At 34.7% G+C, this 26,597-nt stretch overlaps 1 protein-coding gene and 1 pseudogene across 1 annotated transcript in view; both read right to left on the bottom strand.

Annotated features, from left to right (window-relative positions):
* The window catches only part of TBC1D5 (TBC1 domain family member 5), a 543,770-nt gene that overhangs the window by 453,989 nt on the left and 63,184 nt on the right, over nt 1-26,597 (bottom strand). The window lies entirely within an intron of this gene.
* Nucleotides 23,749-23,927, bottom strand: LOC125998476 (uncharacterized; annotated as a pseudogene).

Genomic DNA, 26,597 nt, shown 5'->3' with positions numbered 1-26,597 from the left:
AGCAGGACCAATAACTATGAAATTTCTTGTGAGATCAGAAATAGGTCTTGAAATTTATTCTATAAGTTAAAGAGCAAGCAGGTTGAACATGGAAGAGTTAGAACACCCACCAAAACTAGAGGAACAAGCCTCTTTGCCTGAAAAACTCGTCTATTCTAAACTTCCTATCACATGGGAAAGAAATGTTACATTAGGCTCTCAGTATAAAAGAAATTGATCTTTGGTATCAGATGACCGACAGGCAAAAACTTGTTTTCGATTCACTGAGTAACTAACTACTCCATATGCACTACATGTACATATAGTTCAACCAATTTTCTTAAATTGCTCAAGGATAAGGAAACCTGGACTAAAAACAAGCTTTTAAAGATCAGACCTGTTCGTAAGTAGAAGACTCTCTCATTTGTCATCTTTCTTATTACAGATTTCCAGTAAAACTATTTTGTTTCCCTTGTCTATCTGCTATAATATGAAAAAGTAGAAAGTGTTTTTAAAAATCAATACTGCTGGGAGCCAGAGTGATAGAACAGGGATAGGATACTTGCCTCATATACCTGACCTCAGTTTGACCTAGCTTGATCCCTGGCACCACATATGGTTTTTGAAGCTATTCCAGGAGCTAAGCACAGAGCCAGAAGTAAGCCCTGAACATTGAGGAGTGTAAGCCAAAAGTCAAGAAAGAAAAAATATACATGAGGGAAGCACACCTGGCTGTGTTTGTATTTCCAGCTTATGCTAAGTGTTAGCTCACATCAGTGCTCGAGGGACTGTGTTGTGCCATGGATTAAATCCAGGTCTCCTACATATAAAGCATGAGATTGGCTCGTAGAGATATCTCTCTAGCCCATGACCACAATATAGTTAATTCATAGTGTACAAATAAGTCACTGCATAAAAGTTCAAAACTGTATATAAAAAATATCAAGTCTGAAATTAAAAATATTTTTAAAATGTAAAAAAAAAAAATTTCCTTAAGCAGCTCTTCAGGGTAGTTGCTATATGTTTCTTAAATTGGTACCTGTATGTTGGGAGATAAGCTGTCCAAAATAAGCACAAAGAAATGCAACATCAACTGATAAGTTGATTAATATACAAAGCACAACAAATGTGTGGACACTAACACATTATCTTTTCATTATACATGGAAAATATAAGTAAAGTCTATTTATTAGTAATCATAACCATCAGGAAAACAAACAAATTAAAAAAAAAAAAGAATTAATGTGCTGGAGTGGTAGTGCAGCAGTAGGGCATTTGCCTTGCGTGCTGCTGACCCAGGAAGGACCTCAGTTCTATTTCCGGAGAAAAAAAAAGATTTAACTAGAATGACAAATACTTCCAAGTTTTAAAACAAAACTTACAATGACATACAAATTCTAGAGAATATTTTTGCCCTGAATTTTGTAGTATACTTATTCTTATTTCCTTCTGTGAAAATCAAGAGAATTTAAGTCAGAAACCAAACAACCTTTTAGAATTGTCCTATGACACCCAGCAATTCAGTCTTTTCATGAATAGCACTACTCACAATGGCCTCAAGAACCTCAATTTCTATTAATGAATGGTTGAATAATATATTGTGGTGGGTGTGTGATTGTGTGTGTGAACACAAAGAAATACTTTATTTGGCTATAAAAAGAAATGAAGTACTGATAAATGCTAAATGTGGATAACCTTGAAAACATCATGCTATGATATCAGTCAGAAAGAAATGAATACTTGTTATATAGCTTATTTATATGAAGACAGGTTAAATCATAAAGACAAAACAGATTTATTGAAGTGACAAAGGAAAGGGAAAAATTGACAGCAACTGATTAATGGGTATAGGTTTCCTTTTGGGGTGATGAAAATGTTTTGGAATTGGATGGAAGTGGTAGATTACATAACACTGAAATGTCACTTAATGATTCACTTTAAAATGGGAAGATCATATTCAGTATTTAAAAAAACAATAAAGTCATCTCATTATCAACTTAACCCTGCATGATCCTTCCTAAAGATGCAAAACATTAATGGAGGAGAAGAAAACATAAGATAAGGGGCCAGAGGGACAGTATAGTGGTATAGTGAGCAGGGTGTTTGCCTTGCAATCAGCCAACCAGAGATTAATAGGGTTCAATTCTTGGCATTCCATATTGTCCCTGAACACCACCAGGAATGATTTCTAAGTGGGATCAAAGAGATGGTACAGAGAAATGCTTTGCATGCAGTCAACCTATTCAACTAAACCAACCTGTTTAATTACACGGTCCCTCAAACATCACCTGATGTTTGGTGGTCTCTGAGGACCTTTAGGTATGGCCCTGTACCTCCTGTTACCCTAAGCAATGAAGAGTGAACCAGGCAATCCATGACACTGCAGGCTCCTGCACTGAGCATATTGCCTGGCTATCCAAAAATCTCTAGGAGGGATTCCAGATGTCTGAATATTGCTTGGGTTGGGTTCTAGACTTCTGAATCCCCCTCTCCACTTGGGTTGGTTCTATGAATCTCCATCTCCATCTCTCCCTACCTTCCCCTCCTATGAGTGGGGAGACTAAAAAGATATGACAACTAAATATGATGTAGAGGCTGAGTTGGATTCTAAAACACAAAGTAGAAAAATGGGTGAAACCTGTTGAAGTTAATAACTGACTTAACGGTGTTTTATCAATGTTAATTTCTTAGCTTTGGAAATTATACTAAGATTAATCATTAAGATTAATAGTGAAGATTACTATTTTTTAATTTCTTCATAAAGTATAAAATTATTTGAAAATTAAAAGAAAGTAAAAAATGAAGAGAAGAGAGTGGCCTAGGAACTAACTTTAACTTCTTCCATGAGCATGCATATTAAGACAATACTGAAACAGATTTTGTGAATCAGAAGTGGAGGAATTATACTAATAGCAAGATATAATAACATGTTGCATCTGTTTTAATAGATACATTCATCTGGGGCATATAGGGTAGTAAATTGCTTAGTCAGGTCAAGATAATTAAATTTAGAAATTAGGGTAAGTAGAATTTAAACTAGGACTGACATTTCAACAAAACTCAAAATGAAAGCCCGAATTCCAAGAAAAATATCAACATTAGCACAATTAGATCATAATTACAGTTTAAATTTTTTAAAATAAGGCATATTTATTTTACCAAAATGTTTACAATACAACTGCCTTAAATATGGTTAATAATTTAATCATATTTCACTTTACTTTGAATCTGTAACCCTCCTTTAGATTAACTATATTACAAAAGTAGGAAAAGAAATTTTAAAATTAAATGTTTCTGTCTGAACATAAAACTTTTATCTCATAAAAAAATAACTTTTGGGCCCGGAGAGATAGCACAGTGGCGTCTGCCTTGCAAGCAGCCGATCCAGGACCAAAGGTGGTTGGTTCGAATCCTGGTGTCCCATATGGTCCCCCGTGCCTGCCAGGAGCTATTTCTGAGCAGACAGCCAGGAGTGACCCCTGAGCAACGCCGGGTGTGACCCAAAAACCAAAAATAAATAAATAAATAAATAAATAAATAAATAAATAAATAAATAACTTTTATACAAAAAAATACTTTTACACCAGTTTAGTGTACTGAGTGCATACTTTGCATTTCCAGACAGGAGACTTGCATTTGATTCCTGCCACACATGGTCCCCTGAGTACCACTAGGCGTGATCCCTGAGTCCCATAGAGTATGGCCCCATAATAATTTTCTTGAAAATATATACATTGGTCAAAATGATCATTTTTTAATTAAATATCTTTGGAAAATGTGCTAGATATTAAAAAAAAATCAAAACTTTAAACCATGACTCTTATAGCTATTACTTTCATAGAAGGAACCAGCCCTGCCAAAACTTTGATGTTAGACTCCTAGTCTCCAGGATTATAAGATCAAGAATTCCAAGTTATCCAGATTGTGGTGCTCTATTAAGGACACAAACTAAAAAAAAAAAAAAAAAAAAAAAAGTTCAGAAAAGGGCAGTCATTTACCTCTATAAAAATGGCCTTGAACCCAGTCTTTTGTGCCTTGGCTACTAGTTTTATACCACATAAACAACAACAATGGATTGGACTCAGGGTGGGGCCAAAATCAAACAAATCAGTAATTCAGAATCTTCTACCACCTGGCTTGAAATGATGGGCTGCTTCATATTCTCCCTGTTTCTCAAACAATTTAAACTACAAAACTCTGAAGGAACCTGCCGTCTGCCTAGGTTGCTGCATTAGGGATAGCAACAATGCCAAGACTAAAATGTGAAATCAAAACTCCTGAGGGTAGCCAGATTGCAAGCAAAACAAAGCTAGAGGTGTGTTCTGTTTATTGCCCTTTCTCTATGATCTTAAAACTAAGCACTGTCCTCGGATTTCTAAGAAGTCCTACACTTCTTCCTGTTGTACATGTATCTTTTAAATCTGAACATTTCCCACACTCCATGCAAACATCATCTAAGCTTCACCAAAATAAAAATAATCCTAAAGACACTTTTTCTGAGATTTCATTACAGAAGATATCAACTAGTGTTTCCAAATATGAACATATTGCATGTGCTAAATGCCTTTTAGATGTTTTCATTTATTTTTCACCAGGACAAAGTGTATATTTCAGTTATTATATACACATAAAATAAATGCTCAAGGAGGGGAACAATTCAAACCCCTGAATTTCACAGTGTTGCTAGGATAAAGTACAGACTTGTTATGGGGAAACAGGAAAGCAAGTTCACATGAGAAGACAGCTATTATTCCAGGGGCTACAAGTTTGGTCTTATGCCACATAGGCTACAAAAATTGTTTCAGACAAAAGATTCAAGTACAGAATCACGATCAAGGTGGTTTAACAACTTATCTATTGTCTCTAAAAATAAAAAGTACATAAAAATATTTATAAAAATAAATGCTAAATAATATTTGTATCAGAACTGGAACCCCTGTCATGACATGACAAAGAAAATACTTATTTGTAAAGAAATTATAGAGGAAGCCAAATACAGTTAATATTTTAGAAAAAGAAGAGGAAGGCAGACACTAGTACTAATGATATAATTGTACTTAATACATAGTACTTAAATGTGGAATAGTTTTAAGAGTTCTACATATTTCATTCGAATGTTACAATGACCCTGTGATTTAGAGACTTGACTATCATTATCATTTTATAGATGAGTAAATTCAGGTACAAAGAGGTTATGAACTTGCCCAACATTCATTGCTTGTAAGTAACAAAGTCAGAATTTCAAGCCTTTCTGTTCTGGTCTCTTAGTCAATGTGATATATAAAGAAAATATGCAGTGTTTTCTGCAACAACTATCGAGAGGTAGAAACAATATTAAAAATCTTTCAACTAAAATTGGAAAGACAGTACAGGGATAAAAATCTGATTATCAAATTCTTTGGTTTAAAACGAATCCTGACTGATTCAGCACAAAATCCACATTAATGAGACTTGCAATAATTCATTTTAACAAAATAAAAAGTGTAAAAAATTTAAGATCAGGCCTTACTAGAAGAATAAGTTTGTATTCAATAAAAGCTGCAAATACTACTATCTTTGGATACTCTAAATATTTTTTAATCTCAATTAGCACTAATACTCCTTCAGGATTTTTTTCTCTCATACTAGCATTTTCAGTATTCCCTAACTTCAAGCTAGAGTAAATGCCTTGTGTCAATAACTTATAACTCCATTCAATATTCATTCTCAATTATTAAACTTAATGGAACATTTTGTTGTAGACTAAGTAAAACTTTGCTGAACATGTACGACAATCCAGAAAAGATGATATAGACTATAAGCCCTCTTTAGAGAGAAGGGGCAAATAATAGCGAGACTATATGACAGTTTCCCAAGAAAATGTCACTAACAGTTATTTAATGCCATCTACTTCCATTTCACCTAGGCCACACAATTACTTATCACCCTCCTATTAAAATATGCTTTTTTTTGTCCTAGTCTCTACTTAATAAAACACAGGAACTCAGAAATGCCTATACTGCTTCTATATTTCTTCACATAATCTAATTTTTTATTCCTGTGTTGTAAATATAAGAAATGAATAAGAGCTGTGTGGATATGTGATGGAAACTGGGCCAATAAAACTGAAGCAAGGAACTATAGTCTGAGGAATAAAATCTCCTTTACTCACTCTGTAGAAGAAAAGGATGTCTGCTGTCTAAACTGCTAAAAGGCAGTCACTCTGTGATCTTCAAGGAAACTAGCCCACAGATAAGAGGGGACATAGGTACCAAGTTGTTGACACCATATTTGAGTATAAAGTCCTAAAGTCTACCCTACTGATGAAATTTCCACTGTGAATAAAAACAAATTTTAATCTGGATAAAGGAAAATTACTGCAGTTTTCTCTTTTCAAAAGTGAGATTGCCATAATTTTAGTATTTTAGTCTCCCAAAAGTAAGTAACTATGTGAAATAGAAACCAGTAAATCACATTTTTATAAACAAATGACACCTTGGGAAAAAATAATGTAATCTTCAGAAGAATGATGTAAACACATTAGGAGTTCAATCACAAGAAAATATATAAATGGCCAGTAAATAGGCAAATAAATAATAGGTACAGGCTAGTTTTCACTTGATTGCACCAAACTGTTTACAATACACTTCTCAATAAAGAAAAATTGAATTATAACCCAAGGGTGGCTTAATTTGTACAAATTTTGAATAATGTCACATATATTTCCAAAACAGATGCTTAGAGACTCTACAAGGACACTTGGCTCAATCAGAAGCCAGATTAAAGTTCCATCTGGAGCCTAATGGCTCCATGGTTCCATTACAATTACCCAATCACCAAAGTGAGCCTTAATAGTTGTACATCACAGAATCTCACTTGTAGGTCTATATCTTCACCCCCTAACTAAAAATCAGATCATAAAAATAATTTTGTGGGCACATAAATCCCAAACAGCATAAGATTCAGTAGGTATCTAAGTGAATTTTTTTCAATGGCAATGAAACTTTCCCATTTGATTTTTTCATTGCTTATTCATCGTGTTCTGTTTCAGTGCACAGGATATATTGTGAAATAGTTAGTTAGGGTACTGAGGTGTCACCTTTGTTTGATGTGAGAAGGACAAATTCCCCCTTTAATCAGCATCAAGATTAATAACTCAGTTAACTAGAATAATTTCTTTTATATTTCTTCCTCAGATCCCTAACACTGGAACCTTTTAATTTTTAAAAAATCAGAGAAACTTAGTGGTGCCATTTATTCCCTAAATTTTTCATGTCCAGAGTTGTCTCAAAATCACAGAATTTTAGAGCAGAAAGGTGTTGGGAAGCATCCAAAGATCAGCCTCTAGATTAGTGCTACTCTACAGTACAATATGTAGTCCATGGACTACATGTGAACTACTTAAAACTTAATAAAGTCTGAGAGAGAGAGAAAAAATCTGAAAGAAAAATAAGTTTAGAAGGAAAGATAGAGACTCTTTCACCAAAATACCTTATTGAACAGTTCACAAAGAGGAGAAAAGATAAAAAGTGGGGAAAATAAACAATCTAATTTAAGACAGTGGACTCAATTGTCACCGTTTATGGGAACTAATCAGAAACCTAGTGTGGTAGCAACCACAGTTAACAATGAAAGAAGGAAGAAGCCAAGAGGCCGCTGAGAGTAAACAAGTAGGTAAAGAGTACTGGCCTCTTCCCAGCCTGAGAGTCCATCCTCTCATTTTTATTTTGAAAATATATGGTGCCCCCACCCGAACTGGTCTCTTCCCAACCTGAGAGTCCAGCCTCCCATTTTAATTTAAAATATATATGGTTATATATATATATATTATATATATATATATAATATATACATACATATATATACATACATATATATATATATATCTATAAACCCCGCGTGGTTTTTGAAATGGAGACCAATGAGAGAAAAAAAAAAAAACTACCAGTGAATGTCAAGACGTAATGTCCCGACATACACCAGTGCTGCATCGGCCCGCCATCCACCCCATGTGTCCCCCCCCCCTTAATATTGGGAGAGAAAGGGGGAAATCCTGAGGACCACAATAGAGTTCACCTGGGCCGGCAACCAGGGAAGGCCCTGGGTGTTATTTGTTAAATAAGGAAGTTTGTAGAAGTGTCCCTCCATTTAACGTTTATATAAGAACCAAGTCAATTGGATCGTTGGACTTGTTCTAGCATCCCCATAGGCACCAATCTTGCCATGTGATACTGTTCTTCCTTTGCATAGGCACATTAAAATGGGAAATTATATACAAACACACTCTTATAGAGATGGGAACACACAAATTTTCTTAAACGTTGACAATTGTGTCCACTGTCTTAAGTTAGATTGTTTATTTTCCCCACTTCTTATCTTTTTTTCTCTTTGTGAACTGTTCAATAAGGAATTTTGGTAAAAGAGTCCCTCAGTTTAATGCTTATGTTTGAACCAGATCACAGGGATTGTTGGACTTGCTCTTGCTGCCCCCTTATGCACTGATAACGCCAGGTGGCATTATTCCTTGTTTGCATGGGCACATTAAAATGGAAAATACTATACATACAAGTAAGTTCTTATCTAATAGAGATAGGAACACACAAATCTTGTGGTGCAATGGAACCTTACACCCTGAACATGATGACCTGGCACAGGCCTCAGAGGTCTGGTCATTTTCCAGTCACCCCTGAACCAGGGAAGCCATCTACGAAACATCCAAAGTTGTCTATGACATCACCTGGAAGCAATTCTCTACCAGGGAAGACCCTACTGCTGCTCTGACATTGATTTACTCAAAAGAGTCTTCCCTTAACACTGAGAAGACTTAAACAACAACAACGGCCTGCGTACTGGACAGGGCTTTCTGCATTGCCCTTTAATTGTGAGTTGAAATTAGACGCTGCTCCGCACCATCCTGACTTCAATGTAGGATATACAGATTCCAGGATCTTCAATACAGAAACATGAGACCAACAACAGAGACTGTGAAAAATATAACTGTATGGGCACTACAGACAATGACCTGGATTGGACAAACTAGTTTGCCTGGAGCCTAGAAATGGTCTTATGTCAGGAAATTTCAGGAGTAGGGTCTCCCTGTACTTAGGCCAATGTTTTTCCTTTCCATGACCCCCATACTTTGGTGGGCCCATGCAAATGATAATTGCCACTATAACATTGTTTTTACAGTGCTCCTTTGACTCTAAACCTTTAAGAAACCACTAGTAAAAATATCTGGAACTGCAAAAAAAAAAAAAAAAAAAAAAAAGGTTTACATTAGTGTTAACATATATGCTTTTAGTTACACTAGCATTCTGGGGGATAAAAAGGAAGGAGATGAGGGACATATGCTTGGGAACAGGGATGAAGGGAGGACAACACTGGTGGTGGAAAGACCCTCATTTATTGTCACTGTGTACCTTAAATATCACTGTGTAAGATATGTAATTCACTTTGGCCACAATAAAAAAAAGAAAAGAAAAATAAGTTTGTATTCTGCATCACTGGCATCACTGGTTATTTTCTTTGCAGTAGGATGAGGACCCCAATTAGCAAGCTGAATGGCACCTGAAAATGTGTTTATTGATCAAGCACGTTTTTTGATGTGATCTGATTATCTTTGAATATGACCTATAGCAGCCAAGTATTTGCATTGTGGTAGCTGGTTAGCTCTAGAAGGCTCTAGAAGTCTAATCAGTAAATCAATGTTTCACAAACTGTAACTAACACCTCTCTGTGGGTAACAAAGAAATTTATTAAGCTGTATACAGCTGTTGTTTTTAATAGTCTGGCACTGCATGGCATGATACAGGATGCATTTGGGGTTGGGAAGAATGGGGAGAGAAAAGGGGCCACAAGTGATAAAAGCTGTAGCAGGCCAGGTTAAAAGCAATTGCCCAACAAGCATGAGGTGATTCTGATAACTCTGCTGATATATAATTTGGAAGATAGCTCAAGGACTCAGGAAATCCTCAGGGCATGAGTAAGGTCAGCAAATTTAACCTCTGCCACTGCATTTGCACCGGAAGAGCCAGACAAACACACAGGCCTGGAATTCCCGGGAGGAAGAAATTTTTTTAAATTACCAGTGGAGTGAAACATAAATTTTGGTGGCAACTATCAAAAGCCTAAGAAGAGTATACACATATATTATCAGATGTATCTTGAATGTAGTATAATGAATAATAATAAAAATTTTGAATGAGCCAAATAGTCAGCATTTCGATCTATTTACATACTTTAAGACACAATTCATACAACAGAATGTTATATAACTTCTAAGACTGCAAATGCAGGTTTATATTGCTTGACCAAAATATTCATTAAATTTAGGGCCAAAGAGATAATACAGGTATGTAAAATTCTTGCCTTGCACATGGTTGACTGCAGTTTACTCTCTGGTACCACAAAGGAGTCCCTAATCTTTCCAGGAGTAACATCTAAGCTCAAAGGCAGAAGTAAACTCTGAGCACAACATTTTCAAAGAAGTGGATCAAACACTCCTGAAATCCATTTGGAATAATAATCACCCACTAATAGCTAAAGCAATTCTTGGGGAAAAGAATATGGGAGGCACTACTTTCCCCAATTTTAAACTGTACTACAAAGCAATAGTTATCAAAACAACATGGTACTAGAATAAAGACAGATCCTCAGATCAGTAGAATGGATTTGAGTATTCAGAGAATGTTCACCAGACATACAATCAACTAATCTTTGATAAAGGGGCAAGAAATCCAAAATGGAGCAAGAAAAGCCTCTTCAACAAGTGGTGTTGGCACAACTGGTTAGCCACTTGCAAAAAAGCAAACTCAGACCCCCATCTAACACCATACGCAAAGATCAAATCCAAATGGATTAGACCTTGATATCAGGCCTGAAACCATAAGGTATATAGAACAACACGTAGAAAAGACACTATATGACATTGAGACTAAAGGCATCTTCAAGGAGGAAACTGCACTCTCCAAACAAGTGAAAGCAGAGATTAACAGATGGGAATATATTAAGCTGAGAAGCTTCTGCACCTCAAAGGAAACAGTGCCCAGTATACAAGAGCCACCCACTGAGTGGGAGAAAATATTCACCCAATACCCATCAGATAAGGGGCTAATATCCAAAATATACAAGCCACTGACAGAACTTTACAAGAAAAAAAAAATCTAATTCCATCAAAAAATGGGGAGAAGAAATGAACAGACACTTTGATAAAGAAGAAATACAAATGGCCAAAAGTCACATGAAAAAATGCTCCATATCTCTAATCATCAGGGAGATGCAAATCAAAACAACTATGAAGTAACATCTCACACCACAGAGACTGGCATACATCACAAAGAACAAGAACAATCAGTGCTGGCGGGGATGTGAAGAGAAAGGAACTCACATTCACTGCTAGTGGAAATGTCATCTAGTACAGCCCTTATGGAAAACATTATGAAGATTCCTCCAAAAACTGAAAATTGAGCTCCCATTTGATCCAGCCATAACCACTCCTAGGAATATATACCCTAGGAACACAAAAATACAATACAAAAATCCCTTCCTCACACCTATATTCATTGAAGTGCTATTTACAATAGCCAGACTCTGGAAACAGCCAAGATGCCCTTCAACAGACGAATGGGAAAAGAAAACTGTGGTACATACACAATGGAATATTATGCAGCCGTCAGGAAAGATGAAGTCATAAAATTTTCCAATACATGATATACATGGAACCTATTATGCTGAGTGAAATAAGTTAGAGGGAGAGAGATAGACATAGAATAGTCTCACTCATCTATGGGTTTTAAGAAAAATTAAAGACATTATTGTAATAAGGCCCAGAGACAATAGAATTAAGTCTGGAAGGGCTGGAAGGACTGGCTCACAATCTGAAGCTCACGACAAAGAGTGGTGATCACTGTTAGAGAAATAACTACACTGACAACTACCATGACAATTTTAAAGAATGAGAGAAGTAGAATGCCTGCCACAAATACAGGCAGGGGCGGTGAAGGGGGCCATTGGTGGTAGGAATGTTGCACTGATGAAGGAGGGTATTATGTTTAACCAAAATTGTCACACACACACACATACACACACACACACACACACACACACACACACACACAGAAACAATGTGATATGGGTGAGAGGTAGGCAACTGAAACAAATATACCCCCAAACAAAAGATTTACAGAGTTAGTGCAAACAGGTAGAACCCACTCATCAGACCCATCAGTGTTTTGAAAAAATTCCAATTATAATAGTAAAGAAGTATAACAGTAGAGAAAAACAATGTTTTAGCAAGTGAAAAGCAACTACTAAGCACAAGAAGACATCAGTCATACACCTATTCTCTGCCCCAGTGCACTTGTGAAAATCAAAGACATGATTAAATAATAATAATAATAACCTTCCCAGAGACATCCAGTACGACTCAGGACCCAAGTCAAGGTAGAGAGTATAAACCCCAGCCAGTGAAGCTCAACTCCAAGAACTTGCTGGATTCAGATCCTATAGAAAAAACCTGCAGTGCAGGGAGGAAAGAATGCAAGAGACTATGAAGGCAGGTGTTGATTCGTTTGCTATTTTGCAGATATGCAGACTCATTTTCTGCAATCTGGCACAGCAACCTGTATACGCCCTTCTGTTAAGTATTTCAGGCCATGTCCTATGCATCCCTCTTCACGTGCACATGATGCAGAAAAAAATAAAGAATTCTTGCGTATTTTAAAAATATATAATTTGAGGTGTTCAAATACATTTTATTCTCTTGATTATAAAGGCACACAACATAAATAAAGGCAGTCAGCCCCTAATTGTAGATCAGAGATATTTCCCTGAATGCTAGATGAACATTTTTTTCTTCACTGAGACAGACTAAAATGTCAAAGAACAAAATATTCTCATCATAAAAAATACTCTCAAAGCAAATAAGAGGCTATCAAATATTCATACAGATGTTTGAGATAGCTCAACCACACAGCTTTTTCTCCTGGCAGCATCCAAAATCTGTACCAGAGATTCCCAAAACTGTCTGGTTTCTGTCACTTTTGGGGGTGGAGGAAAAAAACAAGTACTCACCACCTTCCTGGAAATCTATTTTTTAAGCAAACAAACAGAAAGCCTCCCCCACCACCTATTGCAATAAGAGGCTACTGTCCCCTTCTAGATGTTCTAATACTCCCTTTAGGAAATACTGATCTTCACAATGGTACATTGATATGATAGGAAGAAAGGGTGTATGTAGAATGAAAACAATGGAATTATGTGGGAAAACAGGACAAGATACAACTAGTCTCTGGAAAGGAAGTTATGGCAATCAATAGAATAGAAGTTCCTCAGGGATACTCAACTGTTGGAAAAATTTCACTTTTCTGAAAACAATAAAAAAGTTTTCAAGACAAATGTTTGATTATTTTCTGCCTCCTCCATGATCTGAATACCTACCCTTCAAAACAAGAAACTTCTCTTTCCAAACCTCAAGAATAAAATGTCCTCAACTAACCATTTGAGTAAAATACATGTCACATATGTGATAACTGGGAAAACTGACCACTACTTAAAAACATGACTTGGGTGTTAACAATTAACTCTGAACATTAACCAAACAATTCACCATATACTTAAGATTTAATCCTAATTCCTACTGTCAGTGCACTATTTTTTCCAAATACTTTATTCAGTCACTATTCATTCAGTAATCTAACAATATCCTATCACCCAAAATGTCCTTACTCTACTCATGTTAATAAGGACATTGTATACCAAGAATGCAAGGTATCTTCCAAATAAAATGAGAACATCAATTTAAGACACAAATAAAATGTATTTTAGTAAGTACATATTCTTCGCAGGCACCCTCCCCCTGCCTTCTCCCACTTGCAGGAGACCTGGCAGCCAGAACCCTGCCCATAAAAGCCAGAGTATCAGCAATAGTGGTTGGAATTCCTGGACCTGACCTTTCAGGTCCAAGTTTAATACTGTCATCCCCATAAAGACACACCATTTTAGATGCCATTGTGCAACTAAAGTCACTTCATGTTAAAAAAAAAAAAATGAAGTAGCAGAATGGTCAGCTAGCAACAAGAACTTACTAAACCTTCTGACAATGACTTCATGACCTCCTCAATGGAGATATAATAAAATTTTTACAAATTTGCTTGTCGATATACTACTTTTTTTCTTCTCTTCCTTCTTTTTTCTTTCTCTTTCTATATATATATATATATATATATATATATATATATATATATATATTTTTTTGTGGTTTTTGGGTCACACCTGACAGTGCTCAGAGGTTATTCCTGGCTCCAGGCTCAGAAATTGCTCCTGGCAGGCACAGGGGACCATATGGGACGCCGGGATTCGAACTTATGACCTCCTGCATGAAAGGCAAATGCCTTACCTCCATGCTATCTCTCCGGCCCCTCTCTTTCTATTTTTTTTTTAATGATTTTGCTCTCACTATCTGGAAACAAATGTATTACTATCAACTATGTGAATTATGTGACACATGCTCTTTTAATGAAGGAAATTTTTAATAAAAGATCATACTCTTCTAACACCAAGCTAAATATCAAGCATCATTTTTGAGAAAACTTACATGGCTAGAGCTAAATTTTACCAAAAAATTGCAGATGTTAGTATTCATAGTCTTACTTTGTAACTAAGAGACTGGCACTTTAGCTTTCCTCTCATTCACAAAAAGATGATTCTTAAGATACCACTCTAAACAAAGCAGACACTTCAGACCAAAAACCAAGCAATGCACGGCTACAATAAAAGAACTCAACATTCTACCCATGAGTGCTCTCGATTACAAACAATGAACATGTTCTGGTGAATCCAAGTAAAAAAATTAATGTATTGGCTGGATACCAAGCTGCTCAAATCAAATCAAAACAAAGCAAAATAAATGAGACAAAGTTAGAGAATTAGGCACTGACAAGTACCAAGGAAGGCAAATCACAAACTTCTGTCACTGCAGTGAACTAAGAAGTCTGTATGTTCTAATATTACAAGAGACACTGGCCTGGCAGGAAGAGCCTGGTGAAGAAGAACCCAGTGAGGAAGAGCCTGACTCTCAATCGTTAGCTCCCAGGCTCACTGAGCAGCTCCCAGGCTGCACAAGAAACTCATAAGAGCTTTTAGGTTTCTCTCGTGGTGAGCAAGTTCTCCACTAAGACCAATCTTCTGACAGAACTGACCCAAAGTACCTCTACTCTGACTCTTAACTGTCAAGTTTCTCTCAACAGAAATTCATAAGAATGAGTTCAAATCTCATTCATCAGGTCCGTGTGTTATCTTTTCTAGTCTATTCCTATGACCAAAATGTACTTTCTGTAAAGTGGTTCTATAAACCAATACTAGAGTGAGTAATTTAGATGGGGTCTAGCAAGTTTCTTAATACACTATAAGTAGTGCCTCTTGCTTTATATTCTATCCGTCTGCTAATTTGGTTTCTTGCTTGCCTTTTTTGCTGCAGCTGTGCACCGGGTTAACTATTTCAATGGTTTTCCTACAATAACCCACAAATTTTTTCCTGATCAGTGTGCTGTATGATTGGTTCTTTGTTCCTAAGATAATTATTTTACATTTGTCTACACTGAACTGCATTTGCCATCTGCTGGCCCAATCACCTAAACAATCCAAATCTTTTTGAATCTGATTGCATTGTTCCTCATTATTTCCTCTAGCTCCAATTTTAGGATCATCTGCAAACTCTGAGATCTTTTCTTTAAAGCTTGGAAACATTTTATTTTAATATAGAGAGGAATTTTTTTAGTGACCCTCTAGACACTCCAGCTGAAATCTTCAAACTTGAAAAGTTTCCATAAAGTTTATCCAAAGATACCTTCCAATTATATAGTCAAAGTGCTGCTAAGAAACAAAGTGAACTAGAACCCATCCTATTTCATCTTTCCTAATATTGCCATGCTTTTAAACATCATTCTGTCTTCTAAGCACTTCTCCTCAATGCACGTATACTTGGGAGCCAGGATATATCTCAATGGTGAAATACCTGGTTCATCTGTATGAGATCCTAGGTTCCAACAGTATAATAATACTTAAGAAATGCAAAAAGTCTCTCCTAATATATATATTCATGGAAGCTTTCATATAATAATTTTCCTAAAGTATCCAGGGCAAAGCCTCCAACAATCTACTTATTCATAACATTTAGCTTACTCATTAAAATATAGCTACCTATTCATAATGAGCATTAGGTACAGTATTGTCTTAAAATTTTGGTCCAATTAGCTACGTCCCCAAACTTAAATTTTCTAAAAGAAGTAAATTCTAAAGACCTGACCATCCCTAATATTGTAGCTTACCTCATTAAAAAAAATGCAAGGCTTTTACATAAAGAAAGCTGTCTAATATCTAGTACCACCAAGCACCTAAATTTTTTTATATCCAATTTCTTAGGTGCCTATGAAATTATAACCTCCAAGAGTTATTTCTTTTGCAGTTTTCAAAAAGGCTGTAATAATATATATAAATATTTATTTGGCAAAATCTATCCTTTGACAAATCTGAACATAGTAAAACTTCATTAATGATGATGGATGGGACCAGCTATATTTTTAGATCTAAAAAAGAATTATTAGTTCCATCATTTAGTAATTTCTTAGCATAATCATATCTCTACAAGTCAGATCCATTAAGGTGATGTTTAATACATTCATATATGTGCTACCAGTTTGCTTTTAAGTATAGAAGAAAAAGACAAACTCCACTTAAAATCTTTTATTCTCAGAATATAAAGATAAATATAAGGGAGTGCTTGCCCCCAAAGAGATGGGTAAATATAAGTACCTTTAAATTATCAAATAGAGGCAAAGAGTCTATTTCCTAATATTCAACTTCAGAAGAGAGAATTTACCTTTAATTCCCTTACTAGATAAGCTTTGTGTATAGGATATAACCAAACACTGCTAATTATGTCTTTTATAAACAAATTTACCAAACTGTATATAATCACCAAGAAGACAAAACAAAGTGAAAAAGTAAAATACCTTAACAATGGTGTTAAGGTATTCTCTGAGAAGGAACGTGTGAATGTGTGTGTTTTCCATTTATATCTTCGAATTTTATAATAAACATATATTTATATGTAATAAAACATATACTTAATTATATTAACTATATATGTAACAAACATATTAAAAATAAAACAATTTTCTATTAAAGTAATATTGTAAGCAAAAATTTAATACTAATAGATGAAGTGCTATAAGCCATTGCAATAAGTCCTCTAACATTTAACAGAAAAATTACATCAGTAACAAGTATTTTACTTATATCTTAAATAAACTATAAAGAATAAAAAGAACACCAAAACTATTCATAATTTGTTGAGCCCATTTTTAAGAGTTAATATTGGTTTTGAGTAAAACTTTTCCTAACTATATATATTCTTTTTAAATCCATTAAGCAAAATTATTTTTAATAATTCTAGCATGGTTTGAACTAACAATTTTAGGTTAATTCAAAAATCTAGGTATGTGGAATAACAATAGATTAAAGTGAAAATTTCAGGATATTGATATTGTCTCCATAATAATTCATTTATATTTTAAATAATATAAAATCATTTAATGAAACCAAAACATAAAAATTCTGGATTTTATTTTAAACAACTTCTCATTCAGTAAAACTTGTCTATTTACTCCAATAATCCCTGTAAAAGCTTCTGATTGTGTTAAATTCCACTCAAAGTCACACAACTGTCCACATACTATTTAAGTCTATCTTAAATATGATAAAGGCAATTCACTGAGAAACTACATGTATCATAAATCTCTACAGAATCAGAGCACAAAAAAAATATGTGATTTAGTGAGAAAAGGTAGAAATAAAAGGATTTACTACCAGGGGACCAACTAGAGTTTCAAAAAACATTTACTTAATAATAATGTGATAACTGAAATTCTTGCTCAGATTTTTATATTATGCTTGTTCAAATGTTTATATTATGCTTTGTGCTATATAATCTATATTTAGATTACTAACATCCCATCATAGCTCAATACAAATTAAGTAAAATTCATTTAAGGTATATATAGGAACATTACTAAATAACAGTACTAAATTAACAAGCACGAGGGCCCGAAGAGATAGCACAGAGTTGTTTGCCTTGCAAGCAGCCAATCCAGGACCAAAGGTGGTTGGTTCAAATCCCGATGTCCCATATGGTCCCCCATGCCTGCCAGGAGCTATTTCTGAGCAGACAGCCAGGAGTAGCCCCTGAATGCCACCGGGTGTGGTCCAAAAACCAAAAAAAAAAAAAAAAATTTTACAAACACGAAATATCAAATATTCATGTTTGATCTAGACTATTAATCTCCTTAAATAATAAAATTGCATTGATACCATCCTAAAACTGTTTCATAGACTTTTACTATACTAGCTTTCAATTGGATGAACTTAGAGATACAAATCCCAGTTAAAGGCAATATATAAATTATAAACTGGCTATCAAAATTCACATTTAGGTGTCAGGGAGATAGTATAGGGTTGAGCTCTTGCCCTGCATCCAGCCAACGCTGATTTAATACCTAGCACTGCGTACGGTACCCTGAGCATAGTCAGAAATAAGCCCTGAGCACCTTAGGATGTGCCTGCCACACCCCAGCCCCAAAAGCCACATCTGTGCAAATAATTCATAGTAATTATCAATATTTTTCATTTCAGACACTTTGCATAAAAATCTACTTTTAAACTTCTCTCAAAAATGAAACTGTTAACAGATCAAGGAAGTCTGAATTCTCTGTGGAAGAGCTTCCCAGTTACTTAGGTTTCCTCCAGCTCACTCTCCTCTCAACATTTTACTGTTCATCAAGATTCCTATTAGGGATTATACTCCCTAAATACGTGTAAAAGCAGGCAGGCAGGTTTTCATTCACCCCTAACTTCTAAGCCTTACAACTCAAGAAAGGCTTTTTTTAAAGTTTCTTTAAAAACTTCTACATTTCAATTTCTTCATGTAAAACAAAGATGGCAATAACAAACACAAAATAAAATGGCCAGTTGATACTTGTTACTACACTATTTGGATTAAAATTGCTAAACCGAGGTCAGATTTATTATGAGCACTTAGTCTTTCTATTCACTCTAAAAAAAAAGATTAAATCATGATGACTCTGTCACTATCATAAGGATCCTTTGTAAAGTAAAGGATAACAAATACCTTTTCAGGCTAACATGTTTAAGATTAATCAACATATATAAAATGTTCAGAATAAACACAGGACAAAATTGACTAAAAATAGTAGCTGTTATTACTAATGGTATTGTTTATGTAATTCCCCCCAAAAAATAGAAAAAAGTTAGTAAGCAAATAATGTGATTAAAAGTATGCAAGACAGTTACGGAAAGTACTACTTTGTATATAATCGCAGGAGCGCTCACAAACAGTCCTATAGCTCCAAGTATTCAGACAAAAAGTATTACTCTGACATATAAACAAACCTTAAACATAAAAGACCTTATTAAACTTTGATGGAAATAAAAGAGCTGACCATAATTCCAGGCATAAAATATGCATGTTAGGGGCCTGAGCAATAGCACAACTGGTAGGGCATTTGCCCTGCATGCAGCCAACCAAGGTTCAATCCCTGGCAGCCCATATGGTCTCCTTGAGCCTGCCAGGAGTGATTTCTGAGCACAGAGCCTACCTGGAGTAACCTCTAGTGGTGGTGGGTATGGCTCAATATATGTATATATATATATATGTATTTATACACACATACATACATATACATATATACACATTACATAATATTCAAAATTTTATATTTCTGAAGAAGCTTGAGTATAATCCTATTTCATTACTGCAAGAATCAGAACAATCTAGGCCAAGCTTTTTTCCAAGTTCTTGTATACAGAAAAGGATCTCAGAAGCTGTTTCAGCTTCTAAAAACACAAGAAGTGCCAAAGGGACACCATCACCTTTTAAGACTATTACTTTCAAGACCTTAAGCATTCAAAGTAAAAGTTGAAGAAAATCCTGGTCAAAATGACAGCAGTCTCTATCAAAATAGTATCAAAAAGCTGATTTGATCTTTAGCATACTAATCATCTCAGAAGAAGTAGTTTTTAATTAGTCTGAGAATAATAAAGAAGCTCAATTCTTCGGGTACTTCATTTAAGAAACGATACAGTCTCCCCAGTTAAAGTGGTATGTACATTTTTGATTCCCTACCACATTAGAGAAATCATTTCACAGCACTCAAAACAATGAGTAAAAAGCAACAAAAATTGATTTAAAAAGAGTAATTTCCTCTCCAACCTAAATAAACTTTACACAAACTTGCCTCTGATAATCAACTAAACAAGCTGCACCACTAGCACCAAGGGAGGGTATGCGGGTATCTAGCAGGTGCTGCAGTTTATCACAAAACCGTCTAAAATAATTGGAAGTGACAACCAGCACTACCACAAATGATTTATTAGTCTTTCACTCAGCTTTTCAGCTTCCTCGGGGCCAGAATAAATAATTTACCAACTCTGTATCTTCCAATCATTAATTCTTCCTTATGCATCCAAACTACATTTAACTCTGCTAGGTTCAATGGTATAAAACAAAATAGTATTTTTCCAAATATAGTTATCTGACCAGACGTAAAGGAAAATTTGTCAATCAAGATGTACAATACAGATGTAGAAGAATTCAAGGGTCACAGTTAGCAACTGCAATCGAGTGTGAGGAATAAAATCAAATAAAGGAGGGAAGGGGAAGCATAGCCTACTGAGCTCTCAAAGATGAGCAAAGGTTCCAGGTGATTCTGAAACAGCAAACATAAGTGGTAACCTCAGTTCACTACTTAGGTTAAACTTAAATATCACATTTTCACAACAGGCAATTCAATCTCTCAAAAACTTCTTCACAAGTTATAGAACTACACAGCCCTCTTTAAAAAAAATTTAACTTAAAAACATTATAAATATATAGAGAATTTTCTCCAAGAAAGATCAGGAATCTTTATATTTTTTAATTGTTTTGAAAGGGTTCAAATATATGTATAAATTCCTGGAAACAAAGACACTATGTAAAAGTCAAAGAAATAAAAACTCCTAAAAACATTGTCAATGTTGGTAAAGATTTGTCTAATAATTATGTAGAAAACAAAGGGAAAAATCATATCCTAAATCCATTTTGGATGTAAACTAGTTTTGTCTCATTAAATCAGCATCTATGATTAAAATAGATTATTTTTGGTACATAATGGATTGTATTGTTAAAGTAGCATATGCTTATTACACAGCATAAACATTTTTCAGCTCTCTGAAACTACTGACATGCAAGAAATGATCAAGACCTTGTAATCTATTTAAATTTCTTTTATTTCAAGCAAAAATACTTTTATTAAAAGAGTTAATAACTAGGTCATTCATTCCTGATCATCTAACCCTTGGGGCCAGCCACGTTTGTATCTGGGTGGGAACAGGAAACCTCATGTCTTAATCCCTTCTACCAAATGCAAACAGGGCTGTAGTCTCCAAACAACACCAGGTGTGGGACTACCCCCCCCCCAAAAAAAAGCAAACCAATGGCTCAAAGAATATTTCAATTAGTAAAAAAAAATCCTAATTTTAATACATGAACATTGACATAACGACCTTGCACAGACCTCAGAAGAAAGGGCATTTTCCTTCCACCCCTGAACCAGGGAAGCCATCCACGAAACATCCAGGCTGGTCTATAACATCACCTGGAAGCAATCCTCTACCACGGAAGACCCTACACTGCTCAGATATCGACCTGCTCAAAAGAGACTTCCCTTAACACTGAGAAGACTTAACAACAACAATGTCCTGCTTATAGGACAGGGCTCACTGCATTGCCCTTTGATTGTGAGGTGAAAGGAGAGGACGCTCCACATCCTGACTTCAATGTAGGATATGCAGATTCCAGGATCTTTAATACAGAAACATGATACCAACAACAGAGACTGTGTGAAAAATAAAAGTGTGTTGGCACTACAGACAATGTCTTGGATTTGATGATCTGGAGCCTAGAGTTGGTCTTGTGCCAGGAAACTTCAGGGGTCGGGTCTCTTTGTATTTAGGCCAAGGTTATTTCTTTCCATGTCCCTCATATTTTGGTGGGCCTATGCAAACAACAATTGCCACTCTAACACCATTTTTACTGTGCTCCTTTTACTCTAATCCTTAAAAAGAACCCACCTAAAATTTGAGGTTAACTTAAGCTAATATGCATGTATATGGAAATGTAAAAAAAATACCATGCCTGTAATGTTTAAGGAGTTACGTAAGTTTTATGGCTTTAGATTGCCTTGTGTGCTGTTAAGAAATATTATAATGTGTTACAATCTGGGGACTTGAGGGACAAAGTAATTGTACATGGATTCTGTCTTATTTATCTTAATGTTCTTTGGCTGAAATTTCAAAGTTAAGATATCAGCAAGGGGACTTCTGAGAATTATGTTATGAGTGATTGTTCTTCCACTGTAACTTTACCTTGTCCTCTTTCTTTGTATCCTTGTTCTCATAATTAAAAATAAAAAAAAAATTAAAAAATATGTATTCAAGCCTTTTTTTCCAATTTAAACTGGCATAGCTTCTATGAAAAACTCTTAGTATAGAGATTCTGAAAGACTAAGAATAGAAATATCATATGATCCAACAATACTACTCATGGGTGTATTTATCTGAAGAATATGAAAACACTAATTTTAAATGATATTTGCACCCCCGTGTTCACAGTAGCATCATTTACAATAGTCAAAATATGAAATCAAATAACTGGAGAAAGAAGCTATGGTTTATAAACCCAATGTATTAACTCTCAGCTATTTGAAAAGATGAAATTGTGTTGTACAACAAAATGGATGAGTCTTGAAATCTAGGAAGTGAAAGACTACAAGATTCCACTTAGATGTAGATTATGAATAACTAAAGCAAACAAACTGGAAAACACAACAAAACTAATTCAGACAATAGGTAAGAGAACAACAAACTTGGAGAAATGGGTGAAAGGGCCATTTTGATAGTAAGATGATACTAGAAAGTTTGCAGTGAGAGAGATGAGGCTTATACACGTACATACATACAAAAACTAGATCTTGAATTCTATAGTATTGTAAATGTAAATAAGTAAATTTTAAGTTAAAATCGCTGATTTGGCTTGTCTATATATTTTAAAATTAAAACTCTCAATCTAACAAATAAAAAATTCTATCTTCTTTTCAAAAATGACTTAACTTTTTGACAAATTTTGACAACTTCAAATCAAGTTCTCAAGAGAATTCATGAGGCATTTCAAAATTGAAACATACAGTTGTCCTAAATGAAGTATAAAAACAGTATGAGTATGGATTTTAGAGTAATTCTATCACTGTTTTCTTAGAAAATAAACAACTAGAAAGCTGACTCAGATTTTTTTTATACTAGAATGTCTCTATGAGACCTGCTTTTTCATTAGTAAAAATGCTTTTTTTTTTTTTATTATTATCCTGTTGATATTTTGTTGCCAGGCAGGAAAGGAAAGAAAAAGTAACAATGAACAGAAGGGGTGGTGGTGGAAGGAAAGGTGAATAGAGGCATTAAGACAGAAACTCCCAAATAAAAATATGAAAATATTCCTGATAAGTCTTTGAATATATGTAATAAAATCTTACTCAAAAGAAATCCTGCGCATATTGACAAGCTTTTTATCTTATATTCAAGTTTTTAGCAGTCAAATTTAAATTCAGTCGCATTTCTCTGCTGGCCTTTGGAAATCTGTATGGGTCAATACAGGTAAAAGAAAATAGGACCTTCCCTCTATATAGAGAGGGAAAAAAAAATATATATATATATATGAATGCAAACCCCAACTACAACAAATTATGTAGTCGAGTTTCCCCATTTGGGGAAATCAGAGGGGTCAGCACATCCAGAGTGCAAAGAATAAGCCTCACCCTGGAAAAACCACCTTCGTGATCATTGTATCTCCCTTGCCTAGTAAGTTATATACACTGAACATTTTAAGATATGTTTTATCATCATGAAAATATCAAAGATACTATTAATTTCCACAAAGTGATAATAAATATTTTCTCAAGCAGCAACCGTCTGATTTAAAGAATTACTGGCTTGTTATCTTAAACAAGAAATCATATTCAACTTATATTGATGTTTTCTATCTGAAGCGTGTCATGCAATATTGTAATTTATCTCATAAATCTACTAGAGTGTGATCAAATCCTATCAACTCTGATTGGCATAAATTTGAAACAATGAAGCAATCACATCTGTTAGGCAGTTCTAGCTTTCCAGATATAATTTTAAACTTTTGTACAAAAAAAAAAAAAAAAAAAAACTTTTGTACAATAACATAATTATATAGTTTTTCTTCAAAAGACCTTTCTGCACTTGATTTTGAACTTCACACAGACTTTTTCTGTCTCCTATGTCCAGAGTATAAACAAATATATGAAGTGTTATATCATGTGAAAGGTCATAAAAGGAAATAGGGGAAGTAGAAGAGCTGAAGTGTTAAGACTTCAGCAGAAATGGTCAAACTGAATGGGATACCTCAAAAAATTATATTAATGAAATCTTACATGAATTACCTCAAAAATTATGCTAATGAAACTTTAAGTGAATTATATCTCAAGATAAAGATAAATAAATTGAATGGAAAATATATCTGTGGTCAGAGAAATACAACAGGTATGACACTTACCTTGCACACAGCTGACAGGGTTTATTTAATCCACAACACATCACAGCCAGGAGTGATCCCTGAGAGCAGAGTCAAGAGTATGCTCTGGGCACTGCTGGGTGTGGCCCTAAAACAAAAGTATACACGTGTGTATTTGTATAAGTATATACACATTCTAAGAACAAAGTCAGAAGTAAGCCCTGCACACAGGCAGGTATGGCCCAAAAACAAAAATAAAGAAATCAAGAAAGATGCTGCTAAACTGTGGGAGGCATAGAAGGGTAAGAAGGGAGGTGGAGAGAAGTGGGCATTAGACATTGGTGAAGGGATTGGTGTTGAAATATTGTATATATGAAACACAATGGGTAACTGTCATTTCAGTGATTATATAAAAATTAAAATTAAAAAATACAAAGAAGAAAAAGATGCTGTTCTACATTCAACTCCGACAATAACTTTGTAACTTCAATATAAAGACTGATTACTGCCAGATATAACAGCATTAATATTTTATAAAAGAAGTAAATTCATTAATTTTTATGCTTTAACTACTGAATTTCAAGTGGTATTAGACAAAGAAATAACTACAATTCTTCTGACAAAGCTATATTCAAGCTACCTATTATCTCATTTGTATTATTTTTTCATTCCTCCAAAACAAATTGTTTAACATAAAAACAACAATAAAAATTAGGAAATTCCTGTTTTTATGAAAAAGACATGCAATAAACTACTAATTACAATGGTTATAATCAGTCTACAAAGACCACTAGAATTCTGAGATTATTTCAGAGTAGTCAGAAAGCTTTTAAGAGCAGCACCTTGAAAGATAAATTAGCAATGCAGAGAAAAGAAAAAATAGCACATAAAATTAAGCCCCTTATTGCTAGCTGTTTAAGAGTGTTTCTTTAAAAAATATTTAATTCAACAGGTAGATAATACAGATTTGATCCATAGAATGAAAAGCATGAAAAAGTATGAAAAGCAAAAAGAACCAGGTGGACTAAGCACACGATTTTTAAAATGTTCTCAGCCCCACCAGATTCCCATATATCGTGAAATTAAATTCAATGATAATGAGACCTAACTACAGATAGACTTTGTCAAGCACTATAAATTCCCTACATTTGTGAAAATAAAAGGAGAATTACAGTGATAAGAGATCAGAAGGTGAAAAAGGTGAATGTGGAAAATAAGAAATGGCCTAAATAAAATAAAGATTGAAGTGTCAGGACAAATTACATACAGTGGAAATGGAGAGATTATGAAAAGTAGTATTAGTGCAAGTGACATGGCTTTTTTTCATAATTGTAGTGTCAAAATAATTACCTCTACCAAGATGTGATACTACTTAGTCACAAACTATCTCAGAGAATCTACTGTACTGTCTAGACTTATATGCATTAAATTTCTAAAAAAAAAAAAATATATATATATATATAGACACCATATTCTCCTAGATTCTAGGAGTGGCATGCGAAGGCCTTGCAGCTGGGATTCGGGAAGGTTCGCAATTAGATATGCGGAGCATGACACATTTTAGATACTAAAATCTTGTTATTAAGGTTTAATTGACATGCCGGCACTTTTGAGGAAATTCTTTGGTTTTGTGCGGCAGTTTGGGCACTCGGGCTCAAAAAGGCTAGCCATCACTGTCCTAGAATATAAAACAGCAAATGCAGGGGAATAAGAAATAAAATTAAGATAGCACAAATAGGTATGGTGCTAGTCTTGCACACAGCTAACCCCAGTTTAACACTTAGCACCACATACTTCTGAACCCAGCCATGAGTAATTCCTGAGCACAGTTGGGTGTGGCCAACTATAATGAGAAAAACTCTAATGAGGGCCCCAGCACAGTTTTTTTGTTGTTTTTTTTTGTTTTGTTTTTTTGGTTTTTTTGTGCCTTGCACACAGCTAACCTGGAATGGACCCAGGTTCGATCCCCGTATCCCATATGGTCCCCCCGAGCCTA

This window comes from Suncus etruscus, chromosome 20, assembly GCF_024139225.1.
Source record: "Suncus etruscus isolate mSunEtr1 chromosome 20, mSunEtr1.pri.cur, whole genome shotgun sequence".
Lineage (NCBI taxonomy): Eukaryota > Metazoa > Chordata > Mammalia > Eulipotyphla > Soricidae > Suncus > Suncus etruscus.
Note: the sequence above shows the minus strand (reverse complement) of the source record. Positions and strands in the feature narration are given on the sequence as shown.